Raw genomic sequence first — 16962 nt, forward strand, 5'->3', positions numbered from 1 at the left:
CCCCCCCCCCCCCCCCCCCCCCCCCCCGCCCCACGGCAGGACAGAGGTGGCTCCATGGTGCTTCTGATCTCCAGGCAGCTCCTGTCTTGTTGCCCCAGGGATGAAAGCAGACACTGGCAGCCCCCGGCGGAACTGTGTCACGGTCAGACACCTCTGCTGGGTGTCAGCCCAGGATGCCCCCCACCCCCGCCACCTGCCCTAGCAGCCGTGTCCCCGCACGGGGAGGACGCCTGTAGCGGCTTGGCCAAGCTGCTGCAACAGATGGCTACGTGGGCCCTGCCTGGGTCCAGCCGGAGGGCTCCCCTCCCAGCGGCAGCCAGTGTTGTGCAGGCGTGGGGCCCAGCAGACGGGGCTGGCCTGACGAACCCTGGCTATCAGGGGAGCTCTAAGCCCTGCTCGGAGAGCTGGGGTGCCCACCCCCTCGAGCACAAAACCCACTCAGGGAACAGGATCCCTGAAACACCCCCGTACCTGTTCCCGAGACAAGACCATTTTGGTGTGCGAAGCGCAGGACTACAGGGCCAACCAGGAAGTGGGTGGCAGCGCGTGTGGGAGGATGCCTGGCAAGCCCGGGGGGGCCCCCCAGAGGCACTGGGGTGTGGCCTCCACTCCCGGGCGTGCCGGAGGGAGGTCCCCGACACCCCGACCTTCTTGGTGGTACAGCCACCTCTCGGGGGAGGGGCCGGGGGATGTGAGAGGGGGAAGCACATGGGACGTGCCCCCTCCCTCCAGAATAGGCAAGCAGTGGGCCCCTTTCTCAGGGAGGGAGAGGGACAGATACGCAGCTAGTCCTGGTGGTGTCACAGAGGTCCTGCTTCTTGGCCCCAGCTTTCTACCAGCACTGGGCTGCAAGGCCTTTCACCTGTGCCCCCTTATCTGGTTGTCCCCAACCTCTCAGAGGGGTCCTGCTGCTCTCCTCACTGTACAGATGATGACACAGAGGGTCAACGGTCAGGCCCATGGCTCGGATTCGAACCCAGGGCTGGCAGTACCCAAAGCTGTGTGCTGAGCTCTGCAGGGCTCTGCCTCCCCTGTCTCCTATCTCGGGTGCCAGGACACAGCAGGTGCCGGTGCATGATGTGTGGGTGGGGCGGCCCAGGAGGTCAGGTGGGAGGGGACCATCTCCCTATTGCTTCTCCCTGCTCTGCCCTTCCTTCCCCAGGAGGCCCCTCACCTGGGGGAGAGCGAGGCCAACGGCGGACCTGGACGGAGCACTGTACCTCCCCCTGTGCCGGCCACCTGTGCTGTGCTGAGCTGCAGCCCCAGCCACCCCCTTACCCACGGTTCTGGGGAGTGGAGCAGGCTCCTTCTTCCGCAGGGGTGGGCACAGGGCTCGGAAGCCTCAGCAGGGAGTCAGCCAGCTTGGCCCAAGGGCATCAGATCGGGGGCGCCGCCATGGGTCCCCAGCAGGTTTAAGACACAGACGCGGTGTGATGGGGCAAAGCGGAGAGAGAAGGGAGAAGTAAACAGTTTGGGGCGTTCAGCATCTCCTAAGTGACGAGAGGTGAACAGGAGAGAGAAGGGGACGATGGAAAAGAGAGACCACGAGGGGGTGGGGCCGCACCCCAGCCTTGCCCCCGTCACCCCCAGAGGCAGAAGCACTTCTACAGATGCGAACACGGCATCTTTGCCCCAGCGCACTGGGCTGTCGGCGGCCGAGCTGGGATGGGAACCAGGCATGTCTGAGTCTAGGCCGGGGCTCTTTCCTCCCGCTGCCCTGGAGCCCCCTCGAGCCCCCATGGGCCTGACTCTCGTGGGCCGTCACCGTGACCCTGTGGGTCTGAGAAGGTGGGCTTAATTCTTAAATCACAGATCTCCCGTCAGCAGGCAAACGTGGCACGTTTCAAATGACGGGCACGTCTGCAGCTCGCCGGCTTCCAGATGCAGGGTCGCTGCCCTCCCGCCTCAGCTTCATCCCCGGCCCCAAGTGTCTGTCCGACCTGTACCTCAGACGGGGAGGGCAGGTGACTATGAAATACGCGGTGGCCTTAGACATGCCCACTGAGTCCAGGAACAGCTCCTCTCCGGCCCCGAGGAGTCTGAGCTCCACATTCAAGCTGGATCAGTAAACATGGCGATGGGGCTGCTGACTGTCCCAACCGCCACTCATGGGCCCCATTTCCCGAATCACCTCCCAGCGAGCGTGGGCTGGGTCTCAGGCTATCATCGGCAGAGCCCTGGGGGTTGGGGCCTCCAGGAAAGGTTTGCTTTCTTCATGGAAAGGAATAGAGTCTTCTGGTACGTTCTTCCCCAAGGAGGAGGCTGCCAACCAAGTTCTGTCTCCATTTCCAGTAGAAGGAGTAATGCCGCGGGCTCAGGAGGAGTCTCAGGCGGGATCGGGGAGGGGGTAAGGCGTGGCATTGCAAAGGCCCTAGTGGGGTGACCTGCAGCAGGTCCTGTCCCCCACGACTCAACCAGAGAACAAGACCGAGAACCAGACCGGTCCTGGGACCACCAAAAATATTCTCCCATTAAGTGGGAGCCTCACAGGGGTTTTGGATATTTCCACAATTGAAGGAGCAAGTACTGCTTTGATGTAACTCACGTTCCTTTGGGCCAGGACCCTGGGGGTGGGGGTCGAGTTCCCCAGGTGTAGCGGGAGTACGGGTCTCACTTGTCCTAGACTCTCCCAGTGTTGGGGGCAGAGAGCCCAGGTCCAGGGTGACGGAGACACCAGTTCCCTCTGCGGGATCCCCACATCGGTGTTCTCGAAAATCTCCACCCACGGGGAACTCTGAGCAGATGAGTCCCCCGGGGACAACTCAAATGATGGAAAAGATCTTTTTTATGTTGATTTGAAGTCGGTGTCCTTGTAACTCTCCCCACTGGGCCCACTTCTGCTCCCTGGGGACAAAGAAAGGCAGTCTCTCTGTCTCACGGCACACAGAGACCTCTGGCTTTGCTCACCTGCCACGTCTTTTGATGTTTTCCCATGAGGCTTCTGACTTCATAAATACAATCTGGGCCAACGTCACACCACGTGCTTCGCTTGGCCATCACACGGAACCCTGACAGAACCTTAAAGATGGCTGGGTGACTCCATCATGCTGCTGAGGACACTGGGCCTGAGTCAACCGGCAGGTAAGTGGAGGGGCAGAGATCTGACGCCTGAGGGTCCAACTTCAGAGCCTGGGCACTTAATTAGCCACCCTGGGTATGGCCTCCTTCTGGAACATCAACTCCGAGGTGACATTCTTCAGGTTGCTGTTTGTTGAGATCCTTCGAGAAACGACAAGGCACACAGAACTGAGAGCAGCATCTCAGGTCATGGTCAGCCGGGAGGGATAGGGGGAGGCTCCCTCCTTGCTCTGGGACAGGCTTTGGCAAGGGTCTGTAGGCCCAAACCAGCCCATCTCCTGTGTTTGCATGGCCTGTGAGTTAAGAGTGGTTTTCATGTTTTTAAGTGGTTGGAAGAAAAACAAAAGAAGAATATTTCATGGGAACAAGAATTATATAAAATTCAAATTTCAGTGTCCATAAATAAAAGTTTTATTGGCACGGAGCTATGGTCATTTGTTGTCTTGGTCTGTTCTGGGTGCCATAGACGGGCAGCGGGGTAGAGGCAACAGACATCTATTTCTCGCTGTTCTGGAAGCTGGAAGTCCAAGATCAAGGTGCAGGAGATTCAGTGTCAGGTGAGGGCCCAAGTCCTGGTTCCCAGCCAGCAAGCTTGCTGGGGTCTCATCATCATCTTATAAGGGCACCAGTCCCATCAGGGGGCCCCACCATCTCACTGAATACTAATCACCTCCCAAAGGCCCCACCTCCAAATATTGGGTGGGGGGCAGTACTTCAACACATGAATTCAACACAGTGCCTTTGTCCACGACGGCTTTCATGCTACAAGGCGGAGCGGGGGAGTTTCGACGGAGACCACATTACCTGAAAGCCCGAAACATTGGCTCTCCAGACCTTTGTAGAGAAGGTGTGCAGAGCCCTGACCCCGACAACGTCGCAGGGAAAGGGATCCCCCCAAGGGCAAGGTCCCTCCTGGCCCTGCGTGTTCTCTCTTCACAGTGGGGTCTGAGTCTAGTTGTGTGATGCAAATATCCCTGCCCAAACAATGTTCCTCACCTAAGAGAACTTAACCTAATTATTGTAGAATCTTTTTTTTTCCTTTCCAAACAACACCTCTAAAGCCCTAAATCGACAGCACAGACACACTACCAAACAAAACCCTATCACCGATGGTTGTCTTTAGGTGGACAGTATACTTCCCTAGGGTGCTTGAGCATGTGATGAAGAGCACCCAGGGCAGGAGCCCACAAGTGTGGGCAGGTCAGGGCCAGAGAGTCAATATTTTAGACTTTGTGGGCCAGTTGGTCTCTGTCGCAAAGCTGTGTGAAGGCAACTAGAGATGGTATGTGAATGAATGTGAGCAGCTGTGTTCCAATAAAACTCTGTTTACAAAAACGGGGTGGGCTGGAGTGGTTTGCAAAACTCTTGATCTGTGACATTTAAAAAAAAAAAAAGGTGACATCCACTGTAATGAAATCAAGACAAAAGTACGGACCCTCATGAGGTCTACAGCATTTGCAGCTCAGCTTTGCAGGGAGCTGGGGCCTGTCCTTCTGGGGGCGCATTCTGTGTCAGGAAGGTCAGAGATGACCTCACGCCACCTGCAGGCCGAGCCCTGGCCCACTGCTCAGTGGGGGTGCCAGGGGCAGAGGAAAATGCACAGAGGCCCTGCGTGCCCGGAGTCATCGTCTTGCTTTTACTTTGCCAGTAATTCTGATCTATCATCGGATCGTAGGCCTGATGCCTCTGTTCCGGAATAAACATGTAGAGCCGTGCTCCTGGCCGCTCTCTGTGATGCCGCCTGCTGGGGACAGCTGGCCGAGGGACGCAGGCTACTGCCTCCGACGCTGTACTATTTCTGGTTACTCTTTGTGCCTCATTTATTTTTGATTCGAGTCGCTCACACAGGCTGTACGTTCTCTTTCTCGCTCCGGCACTGAAATGAAACAAGCATAGTATTTTTAAACCCTGCTTGTGTTGCCTCATGATTAGTGCAGATGAGCCGACACACCTGGAGAGCGGACTCCGCAGGGAGGCCGCCTGCCCTCTCGCTCTGGCCCTCGGCCTCTGTCTTATGACAACAGCAGGACAGAGACTCCACTCCTCACTCTCCTGGCCACGGTGACCCGTCCAGTCCTGGGGAGAAGGCTGCGCCTTCGGGGTCCGGCCCCGAAGCTGGGCTTTGAATGGACGGGGTCCAGGGACATCTGTGTGTCCTCTTGGTGGTGTGGGTGGAAGAAGCCACCTGAGTAGCAGCCCCAGGCTGCATCACTTCGTGGTGACCCATGAGAGCTGTGGGTGACCGAGGGGGTGAGACAGGGCTTCACGCGTTCATTCACTCAATGCTAGCCCCCAACCCTGTTTATGACTATACCAGCTGAGGAAACCGAGGCCGGGGCGTCTAAGCTGGCCTGCCCACAGTCACCCGGGAAGCAGCAGTACCGGGAGTCCCTCCTCTGAACCATGGCCCCATGCCGCCACGAGCAGGGACGGGCAACCAAAGGCCTTCTCCTGAGAGGTGAGCTCGTCCATGCTTTCCCACGTTTCTGGGCCGCAGGCTGAGGGGGACTGGGGGAGCAGCCTAAGGCAGGGGCAGGGCTCTCGTCAGGAGGCCATGGAACGATCCAGGTGTGAGTCGAGGAACCCTGGGCCGGGGTGGAGGAGGCAGCCACTGGCTGGGGGAGTCAGGAGGCTGAGACCCAAGGGTTGGCAGGAGAGTCTATGTGTATGCAGGGTGACCCTGGGCTTCTGGAGAAGAGGTGCCAGGTCCCGAGCTGGGGGAGTTCTGGAGCTGGGCGCTGGCTGTATCCGCTGCGAGGTGCCCACTGACATCCAGATAAGAGGCAGATGGTGTTCCACTCCTGTGGCTCCGCCTCAGGCCCGGGCCAGAGCAGTTTCCTCTCTTCTACCACAGGGCCTTTGTACGTGTGGTCCTTCCACCGGGGATGCTCTTCCTTTGTGTCCCTGCTCCAGTGTCACCTCTCTAGAGACATGGTCCTGGAGAGCTCTCTCCAAAGTGTCCTGTCCATCATGTCAGCACATGGGTTTCCTTCGGAGCTCGTGACTGCCCCCCAACTAGATGCTGAGCCCCCAGGGGCGGGACTGGGTCTGCTTCATTCCCTGTGGAACCTCTCATGCTGGGACAGGGCCTTTGCTGAATGCATGGGTGTGTTATGCGGCTCTGGACAGGCGGTGCTTTCCTTCTAGTTAACACTCTCTCCGAGAGGCGGAGCAAGCAGGTGGTCTTGTGGCGGCTCCTCTGAGGGAGAGGCGGGCTTTCCTGCAGCCTCTGTGGCCTCCTCCAAGGGGCTGCACGGTGAGCCAGTACAGCCTGCATGGGCCCCGATCGGGATCTCCGGCTTCAGCCTGACTCGCGTGTCCACCAGGTCCAGAGCCCCCAGCAGGGCCACGCCCGATTCCTGAGGCATGTGGACAAGCAGGCACTTCAAGGGCACGCATGCATGGGCATAGAGACCTACGTACACACATGCGTGCACACATACACTGTGCCACCTCCCCCTGCGCCTCCACCACCTGTGCCTCTACCACCTGCCCCACCTACACCTGCACCTCCACCACCTGCACCACCTCCCCGTGCGCCTCCACCACCAGCCCCACCTCCACCTGTGCCTCCACCACCTGCACCACCTCCACCTGTGCCTCCACCACCTGCCCCACTTCCCCCTGCACTTCCACCACCTGCCCACCTCCACCTGTGCCTCCATCACCTGCACCGCCTCCACCACCTGCACCACCTCCATCTGTGCCTCCACCACCTGCCCCACATCCCCCTGCACTTCCACCACCTGCCCCACCTCCACCTGTGCCTCCATCACCTGTACCACCTCCACCTGCGCCTCCACCACCTGCCCCACCTCCCCCCGCACCTCCCCCACCTGCACCACCTCCACCTGCGCCTCCAACCTGCGTCACCTCCACCACCTGTGTCACCTCCACCTGCGCCTCGACCACCTGCACCACCTCCACCTGCGCCTCCATCACCTGCACCTCCACCACCTGCGCCTCCATCACCTGCCCCACCTCCCCCTGCGCCTCCATCACCTGCACCACCTCCCGCTGCACATCCATCATCTGCCCCACCTCCCCCTGCGCCTCCATCACCTGCATCACCTCTACCCCAGGCTGGCTCCTCTTCCTCCAAGCACTCTTGCTTTCAGTGTTCTGTTCATGGAAACTTTCCCCCGAATGACCTTCCAGGGCAGTTCTTCGCCCCCCTCTGAGCTTCAGCCCCTATGAGCCCCACAGCTAGCTGTGCCTCCCCCACCTCTCTGCCCTGAGCTGCAGGTTCATCCTCTCAGCTGTCTGTTGGCTCTGTCCACATGGGTATTCCTGGAACATTCCCTCTCTTGCCCATTTCCATTGCTGGTCTTGGGAGTTCCTGCCTGGATTAGTTGTCTACCTGCCACCAGAGTCCCATTCCTACTGCTCACCCATGGACCTATCACATCACGCCTTTCTCTAAAGCCCTCTGTGGTTACCCGGGGCTTTCAGCACCAGGTCCAAGCAGCTCAGCTTGGCATGCTGAACCACTCAGAGCCAGCCTTGTCTACTTTTCCAGCTTCCTCTTCTCTAGGTCTCCTGCATACCTGATCTTGGGCCTGCCGGCACCTTTTCCCTGCACACCTGACCTCAGGCACACCTGCCTGCACCTTTTCCCTGCACACTTGACCTTGGGCACACCTGTCTCTCCCCTCGTGCCCATGGCAGCCCTGTCCTTGTTCTTGCTGTTGCCTTGGGGGCCTGCTACATTTCCCCATCTGGCAGGAACTTCAAAGCCTCAGGGTCCAATGCAGAGGGTAGTTCCCAGGCCCAAGTGGATCACCCCACAGTATTTTCAGGGTTACCCTGGGGATGGGAGACAGTGGGGAGGGAGTTTGCACTTTCCATTCCTAACTCCCATTACCATCTGCATCTTTTTTTTTTTTTAAAGATTTATTTATTTATTTTAGAGAGAGAGAGAGAACGTGAGCAGGGGGAGGGGCAGAGGGAGAAAGAGATGGCTTGAGCCACCCAGGCACCTCCCAACTGCACCTTCTAAGGGACCTGCCTAGAGTCACAGAACTCTAAGAGGCAAAAAGCTGGGACAGGCCTGCCCAACTGCAAAGCCAACACTCAGAATGCAACCTCATGCCATTTTGCTCCAGAAACCACCATGATTTCTATAGCTTACTGGTTTAAGTCTTCGACACTTGAATGCCAGCCCAGCCCCTGGGCACCTTCTCCCCAATAACTGCTCCCACCCCCAGCCTAAATCCAAGGAGGAATATACGGGGCTCATGCCCCAAGGCTTCCCCATCTCTCACATTCACCTGAGCAGGGGCAGGCGGGATTTCTCAGCTCGCCCTTGAGAACATGAATAGCCTGCCTGTGACCCAGGGGGATGGGGATGACTTGGGGACAGGAGGCACACCCCTGAATTGCCAGAAGACAAGCAAGGGCTCATCCCACATAACTCTATGGCAGGGACATGCCCTGGTCACACGTGAGATGGTTCTTGAATCCAATATCTGCCTGCTTGTTTTCTAACTCTGAATTATGACAAGTAATGCTAGGTTTCCCATTATTACAGGGGCAGCAAGCAAGCTTCATTTCAAAATAAGCTTATTTAAGAAAAAAACTGACTAAAAGAAAAAATATAAACTCAGAAATAGGGCTGGTAGTGTGCACGCATGACCCAAATCCAGAGATGGAAGGCCAGTGACTGCAGCGTGGGAAATCTTGCCAAAGACAGAGAGACAGAGGGCGGAGCACGAGAGCGTGCCCCTGACATCCCGGCAAAATCTCACCCAGCAATCCCAGGAAAAGGCGTGTTAGATGACAGAGCAGAACCCCAGGGCAAATGTGCGTTCTAGGACATCATGCAGTTCTTGCTTTCCTTTGAAACTAATTTTACATCCCCTTTTGTGAAAGGGTGTCAGGGTCGCTCATCTTACAGGAAGTGCATCAGGAGAATCTGGGGAGAGACCAGAACCCCGGCGGACAGTGTGTTCCAGGCCAGCCCTGGTGAGAAGCCCTGGGGGACGGGGTGTCTAGGCATGGGAAGCACATCTGAAGGGATGTGTGTGTCCCTGGCGCGCGCACACACACACACACACACACACACACACACACACACACACACACACACACACACACACACACACACAGGCCCGCTGCACCTACCAGCCAAGGGCCCACCGTCTGCTGTCACTTATACATGCAGAGATGCCGGGGAAAGGCCTGTCCTCACACAGGTCAGCTGCTCTGCCCCACTCAGGCCAGGGGGGCAGTGCTGAGCTTCCCACGTGCGGAAGGCACTGCTGAGCCAGGCCACCCCTTGGGCAGTCTCTTGCTGCTCTAAAAAGCAGATGCCAACAGGGCAGGTGAATACCAAGAGTCCCGGATCCCCACAGGGGTGTTGGGGGCCAGAAGGACTGGAGAGCCACACAGTGCCACCTAGACCCTCGGGCTTATCTTCAGGGGAAGTGAACATCCAGCTACAGCACATTTCAGACAGACTCAGAGAGCATGCCCCATACTTCTGGAGGGGGGCAAGGGGGCTGGACCAGTTCCTACCTCCCCGGGGTGGAAGTGTACCCAGGGGCACTTTTGCTTTCTTCCCTCTGGGCCCTGGCCCTGGCCAAGTTCCTGTCTCTACAGCTCTTGCTGCAGCCACTCCCAGAGGAATAGACAGGGCTGCCCCAGTGCCTCCCTCGGGGGAGCCAGGCCACGATCAAGGCCACAGGCATCTCCCCACTAGGCAGCCCAAGGCCTGAGTCCCCAAGGGGCAGCCCCTCCTCCATGGCTCAAGGGGAGATAAGGGTCACACACAGCATGAGATCACGGGGCTGGGCAGGGAGCATTTCTCACCCTTTCTGGTGACAGGACCAGCTGGTCTGGTCCTTCAGAGAGAAGTTCTTAAAAGATTATGAATGGGGAGCGAGGGAGATCTGTCCCTGGTGCTGGCCGTCCTGCAGGGGGTGAGGGCGCAGCTTCCTGCAGCAGGACTAGACTAGGGGAGCATTTCCCTCGTGAAACCCAAGCCCTGCCCTTCACACTGGGTAGGAAATCTGCAGGTCTTAATGGCTTACCTCCAGGATTCCCTACTCACTGGTGCGAGTGGGGAGATGCTGGGTGAGGGAGCAGCTCCCTTGGGGGTGGCCATGCAATCCTGGGGGACTCCAGGCAGCACCCTGAGGCTGCACTGAGCTGAGGGTACCCTGTGGCTACCACAGCTGCAGCATCTCCAGCCCCCCTCCCCCCGCCCCAGCCCCGCAGCTGCAGTGACGTGAGTACCTGGCTGGTGCGTCACAGATGGAACCTCTGCGTCCACCTCTGAGTGGGGTTATCAGTGAACCAAGGGGCTGGCCATCCCCCACCCCCAGCCCTCTGTGATGGCGAGAGTGTCCTTGGGGAGGGCCTGACTTCCTCCGCGCGGTTTGGGACATCCACAAGAAGAGAGCATGTCTCTCTGTCTCCTCTCGCCAACGACCAACCTGACCGAAGTCCTAACTGAGCTGAGGCAGGAGAACAGAGAGTTCCAGGGCTGGGAAGAAAACAAGCAAGCCTGCCTGCGATTACAGCCCCTTATAGCCCCGGTCACTCATTACCGTGTCTCAGAGCCTGACTCAGCAGTCAGAGCCGCCGACACAGGAAGAGCCGAGGAGGCCCAGGTCCGGAGGCCCAGCTCTGCGGATGGATGGAGCTGCTCCAAGCTTCCCGGGCACAGGGGTGGCTTTTAACTGCTTATACCCCAGGATGGGAGGAGGAGAGAGGCCCGCATCCCTGTCTCAGAGATATTCTGTCCACATGAAGTGGCCCTGGACATTGGGCCCTCCCCAGGTGTGGTTGGGGTCTCTTCCTCTCCGGAGCCCTGCATGAACCCACCCACTAGGTGGGGTGATTCCCCATGTGGTGACTGGGCAGTGGGCCTGCTTGGGGAACGGGGCTGCGGGGGGGGGGGGGGGTGCTGCCATCTTGATGGCTGATTTGAGTTGCTGCGGCAACATGGGGGTGGGGGTGGGGAGGGAAGGCTGGTCCTGGGCTGTGGGGACAGGTACCGCCCACTCCTGGCCAGCTCCGCACTGGGACACGCTGGCCATCATGTCCAGCAAGGCCCCCTTCCCTTGTGCTTAGCATGGTGCCCGGCAGAGCTTCCAGCTGGCTGTCCACACTGATTCTGGGCTGACGGCACATGCAGTGGGTGCTGGATCCCTGGACGGTAGCTCTTAACCTCGCGCTTTAGATGTACTTCAGTAGCGACCCTTGGAAGTTGGGGGGACAGATCCTGCTTCCAGTTGCAGAGGGGAATCCGGGGGCTGAGCAGCACGTCTGACAGATCTGGGGCCCCCTAGAGTCTGTAGCACAAACCTGCCCCTGCCGGGGGAGGGACGGACTATAGCGTCCTGAGCGCCTCCCACCCGCCCTCCATGGGGCACATGCCCTGTCTTGCCTGCTCACCCTGTCACCCTCAGGTGAGCTCCTACACCCTCCCCAGGCTGCTGAGCCAAGACTGGGGGCGGGGGTCTACCTTCAAGTACACCGGCAGCTGTGGCTGGGGGAGACCCCATACTTGAGAGTGCAAAGCCCCAGCTCTGGGTGTCACTGTGGACCTTTGACACGACACTGCTCGCCCCCACTCTGGCATCCTTGTGGACTCTCACCCTGAGCCCACAACCCTTCATGTGTAATCCTTGCCAAGCGGAAAATAAACAGCAGACTAGAAAGAAGTCACAGAACCTTCTGGAGGGAGTTTCTATATGTCGAGGTATTAATCCCCAGTACCTGTGACTATGACCTTAGATGGTAGAAGGGTCTTTTTGAGATGTAATTAAGGTAAGGACCCCGTGATGAGGTCATCCTGGATTGGTGGTGGTGGGGGGGAGCCCTAAATCCAGTGACAGGTGTCCTTCTACGAAGAGAAGCTGCTGACAGGGAAGGAAGGGGATGTGAAGGTAGAGGCGGATGGCACGTCCACAAACCAGGGAACACGGAGGATCGCCAGCAGTACCAGGAGGAGGGAGAGAGCCCTGAGCAGGCTGGAGCCTCCAAAGGGGATCAGCCCTGCCCACACCCTGATTCCAGACGTCTAGCCTCCAGGACTGGGAGAGAATCAATATGGTTGTTTCGAGCTACCCTGTTTATGGTGATTTGTTCGGGTAGCCCTAGAGAACTAACATACCCACCTAACCTTTTAAACCCCGCAATGTCAGCAGGCTGGGAGGCAGAGGAACGGCTTTCTCTTGGGGGAAGAGCCCCTGTGTGTGTGTGTGTGTGGGGGGGGGGGAAGCTGGAGCCCTGTGTCCCCAGCCCTGGCTTAGCTCCACACCTTGGTGGGGAGGAGGAGACTGTGGGGGTTTCTGCAGCTTCCCTGCATTAGCATCTGTGAGCAGGCTCCTGGGGCTCTCCCTGCTTCTCCAGGGGACTGTAAGAATAAATAACAAATGGTTTCAAAGAGGATTATGTCCCAGCACCACATGACGGAGGCATGAAAGATTAATATCTTGCCCATGCAGCTCTATAGTAGCAATCTGAAAGCCAGCTTTACCCCACCACATCCATTAGAGGCTCTGCTGAATTAAAAGCCATGCAAAAGAGAGCCACCAGGCACTGCACCTTTGCAATCATAATTAACAGAAAAAAAATATTTTTAAACGAAAATACTCATTGCTGCTGAGGTTATGATGAAGCTACTCCACTGAGCTGTTTCTACTTCTGGGGTCCATGGCATGGTCTTCTGGGCAAACAACTGGGGTAATACAGGTCCACAGCCCGGGACCCAGAAGTCCTACTTATAAATGTATCCTAAAGGTTCAAGAGAGCAAACGAACTTAGCTGCACACACACACCCCTACAGCTGCGAAGTCCCTAAGGAAATTTAAGTGAATGATGGGGAAACCATAGGCTATAACGCGGTCGCTCAGTGACGTTGTTCTGTTTGGGCAAGTGCTCGTGAGTGAGGCACGTGGAGAGCACCCACGTCTCTGCCGGCAGAAGGGAAAGCAGACAGGCGAGTGGGGAGAGGTCCCTCCTCCCTCTGCACTATTCCTGCTGCAGATTCAATCCCCCTTTCTGGGGCAGAGGGCTTGTGCACACCAGGCAGGGAGAGGCTCCAGTGGCAACATGGGAATCGCACCGGGGGTTTCACCAGCACTGCTCCTCACCAGCGGAACTGGAGCCAGGGTGGCCGGCTGGGGGACGGGCTGCGCCTTCCTGGGGTTTCCCCTTAGGAGGATTCCTGGTGACCCCGGCCCAGGAGTGAGGCCAGGAGTGTGCATCTGCCCTGCTACTGAAGTTGGTCTGGGACACGGGATCAGGAGTCCTCTGAGGTCATGGTCTAGCTCTGTCCTCTGCTTGCATGACCTGAGGGAAGGCAGAGTGCCTGTTCACTCCCCCCGCCCCCACGAAGCGCCGAGGATCATATTACCTCGTATTACCTAATCCTGGGGTGGCTGGAGGACTAAGAGTAAATGCAGGCCAGGTTTAAGCAGAGGTCTGACAAAGAGCAGATCTGCTATGGACAAATGGCAGCTCCGGTACAATAATGACAGTGACAGCAAGCATAGGCGCTATCATCTTCACCGTTAAGCCCATCGTCAACACCATCATCATCACCACCATCATCATCACCACTGTCCCCTTCCCCATCATCACCACCATCGTCCCCACCCCCATCAGCCCCACCCCCCACCACCGTCCCCACCACCATCATCATCATCACCACCATCACCACCTTCACCATCCCCACCACCATCATCATCATCACCACCATCACCACCTTCACCATCATCCCCACCCCCATCATCATCACCACCATCACCACCTTCACCATCCCCACCACCATCATCATCACCACTGTCCCCTTCCCCATCATCACCACCATCATCCCCACCCCCATTCCCATCATCCCCAGTATCATCATCATCATCATCATCATCTTCCAGCATCACACGAAGTGTCTGCTCCTTCTCACGGCGGGACAAAAGGCTTTCAGCTGTTCAAGCTTCCCCCTGACAGCTCCCAGCTCCCCTACAAATACGCTCACGGGACCTCTCTGCCTGCCCCCGGGGACCACTCAATCTGAATGCCCTGGGACAGTTTCTGCAGTTGGGAGGCATTATCTCTGCATAATGAAGCGGCTTGGCTGTATAAACACGAGCGGCATCCCGGCTGCTGGGCACTGAACATGTGGTCTGTCCAGGGAGGCCGAGGGGCTGCAGGACAGAGGCCGTCCATCCAGAGGCCAGGCAGCTGGGAGGCTGTGGCCGCCGGCCTGTGATGCCAGCCGAGGACCACAGTTGTCTCAGCACGCTGTTTCTGGCTGGGTGCCAGGCCCCAGTGGCCACAGCTGCCCTGACCTCCCTGGGGCACTGCCTGTAGTTCAGGGTGTGCCAGGATCGTGCCCTGGATCTGCTGGTGGGGAAGACATGCTGCGGAGAATCCACTGGCGGGTAGCCAGCGTGGGGGAGATGAAATCAGGGAGCCGGCAGCGGGGGGTGACCTTTGTCTGCCCCCGGGAGCCCAGGCTTGGTCCCCTGGCTTCAGGATCCAAAGCCCACAAGGTGGTGAGTGCATTGCAGGTCCGCTCCTCTGAGTGGGGCCTCTGGAGGTTCCTGGGAGGAGTGGGCAGAAGGGGAACCCCAAAGAGCAGTCGTGGCCCGAGGACATAACTTCATGCCTGAGCCACGCCACGTCTCACAAAGAACTTGTGGACTCATCCAGACCGTGGCATCTACCTCTCTCTGCAGCTAAGCCTGGGGCACGGACTCTGAGAGGGAGTTGGGCGGTGAGGCTGGCCTCCGATGTGTGGAGTGCGCTGGCTTCAAAGGACAGTGTGCACTGAGGAGTCCTGGAGTCAGCCTGGGCCAGGCAAGTGCACTTGGGGCCCGGGGTGGTGGGTGGGGGTGATGCCCCTGGCCCCGTCCCTTGCACCAGCAAATTCACCAACACATACAGGGACACGAATGTTTCTTTGGAGGACCAGGCTCAGGCTGTCTGGCTCAGGAAGTGGGGAGGCCTGGGTTGAGGATGCAAGGGTCTCCTCTAAGGACGGTCCTATGCATGGAGCAGGGTGCTAGGGACCGTGGCCCAAGGTTTGGCTTCTGCCCAGAAGGCTCCCTGTGCTGATGACCATTCTGAGTCAGGTGGCTGCACGCAGTCTGTGGGCTGTGCTTCCATGCCCCTTCCCAGCTTGGCAGAGGGTGCCTCTAATTGGGTGAACAGGAGTTCCATGTGTCACTTCCTACCCTGCTCTGCTTTCTGGGAGAGTCCGCTATACTGGATGGTTGCTGAGCACTTGCTTCTGGTGTGTGTGTGTCTAAGGGCTGAGCTGGGCGGACAGAGCGGTGATGAGGCAGACGTGCCCCCTCCTCACGGGCACCTGGTCCGGGAGGAACCAGACACCAGCAACAGTGACCATTGTGGAGTGCAGGGAGACCTACAGGATGCTGCAAGGGGGCTCAGGGAGCCGACAGAGAACATTGGTCGAGCGCGGCACTGCAACCACACCCAGCTCTGCCAACAAGTAGGATTCCTCCCTGAGCCTTGGCTCCTTCTCTCCAAAATGAGGCCACTGGACAACAAGGCAGCAGAGTGAGGAGCCTGAGGGGACTTTCCTGAGGCCCACCAGCTGGAGAAGTGAGGCCGAATCAGTGAAAGTGCCTGCTCACCCTGGGGCTGCTTCAGAGACCAGGGATTCTGGCCTGAGCTGGGGTCAGGTGCCCTCTTGTCCCCTTGAAGGGCTGGCAGAAGGGCCCTTTGGCCTGTGATGTCTTTGCTTGCAGAGCGCTGGGTGAGAGCCTGGGGCTGCACCTGCTGCCCCCTCTCCTACTGCCCACACAGGCTGCCACCCAGGGACCCACATGGGCCCTCGGCACCCATACAGCCCAGCAGGTGGCTGGGCATCTCCAGCAGCTCCCTACTGGTTACCACGGTTACCAGGCTGCAGGAGGGTGGGGAGAAATCTTCTCTTCCTCAGCCCTCTCAGGGGCACCCTGTGGGCTTTGCCAGAACCTCCTAACCATGGGTGAGGCAGGGAGCAAGGGCCCAGCCCGGCACACAGGCTCTGCGAGTGTGTGTGTTTGGGAAGGCGGGGTGATTATGGCAGCTGGAGCAGCTCGGGGCTCCCTGAGGGATGCCCAGGGCAGGGCTGGGGGGCTCATGGGACCCGGTCGGCTTTTCCTCTCCCCAAGCTGCATGACTGACCCAGCTGAGCCCCACAGAGGAGGCAGGAAACATCTTCTAAAGATGAGCAGCCCCCCAAAAAGCTTCCTTGCTTGGCCCAGCATCCTTTCCCCGAGGTCACCCCAGTACCCCTTGCTGTCTCTGCACTTTTTGCACACAGCTCTCCCTGCCCAGAACGCTGCCGGTCCTATCTCCCTCTGACACTCAGTGTAGTCCTGCCAGCTTCAGCCTCACCTCTTTTCCTGATCATGCAGGACGCACGGTGCCCGGTGGTGCCTGCCTGGCCTGCAGACACTTCTCTTATGTTCTGGACCCCACGTCTTCACCCCCACTGACTGCGACCTCATCTGCACCTCTCTGGGGCAATGAAGGAATGGCTGAGTCCCCAGCACGGGCCTCACCTGCACGAAGCCAGGACTGGGGGCATGAGGCCTCCTACGAGCAGCCACAGACCCTTGGGCTGCAACACGGGGCCTGCGATGCTTGGCGCATCTTATCTGAACAAATCCTTTTGTTAGGACAGTGGGTCCACGTCCCGCAGGACATGCATCCTGCATGCCCTGGTGGCCTCCCCTAGACCCACCTTTCAGGATGAAGGAAAAGCATAGTGAGGCAGCATCCCTGGTGCCTCCAAAGGGCCCTGGCCGGTCCCCAGACACCCCCTCTCCCCTTTCTCAGAAGGCAGGTGTGAACAGGGAGGTTTCTGCTGCTCCAGGGAAGTCAATGTGTGCCTATGGCCCTGTAGAAAGGTAGTGATTTTCA

General features: G+C 58.4%; 1 protein-coding gene across 3 annotated transcripts in view; it reads right to left on the reverse strand.

Moving 5' to 3' along the window:
- Positions 1 to 16962, reverse strand: part of KCNAB2 (potassium voltage-gated channel subfamily A regulatory beta subunit 2) — an 84672-nt gene that overhangs the window by 61590 nt on the left and 6120 nt on the right. The window contains exon 1 of one of the 3 annotated variants that reach the window (XM_025856318.2): positions 472 to 571. The exons of the other annotated variants lie outside the window; for them this stretch is intronic. The gene's annotated coding sequence lies outside the window, so the exon portion shown is untranslated. Of the gene's footprint in view, positions 1 to 471; positions 572 to 16962 lie in introns of those variants that run through there. 3 annotated transcript variants of the gene reach the window in all.

Source organism: Callorhinus ursinus, unplaced genomic scaffold (genome assembly GCF_003265705.2).
Source record: "Callorhinus ursinus isolate GAN/ISIS: 27379988/994484 unplaced genomic scaffold, GSC_fseal_2.0 scaffold18, whole genome shotgun sequence".
In the NCBI taxonomy this organism is placed as follows: Eukaryota; Metazoa; Chordata; class Mammalia; order Carnivora; family Otariidae; genus Callorhinus; species Callorhinus ursinus.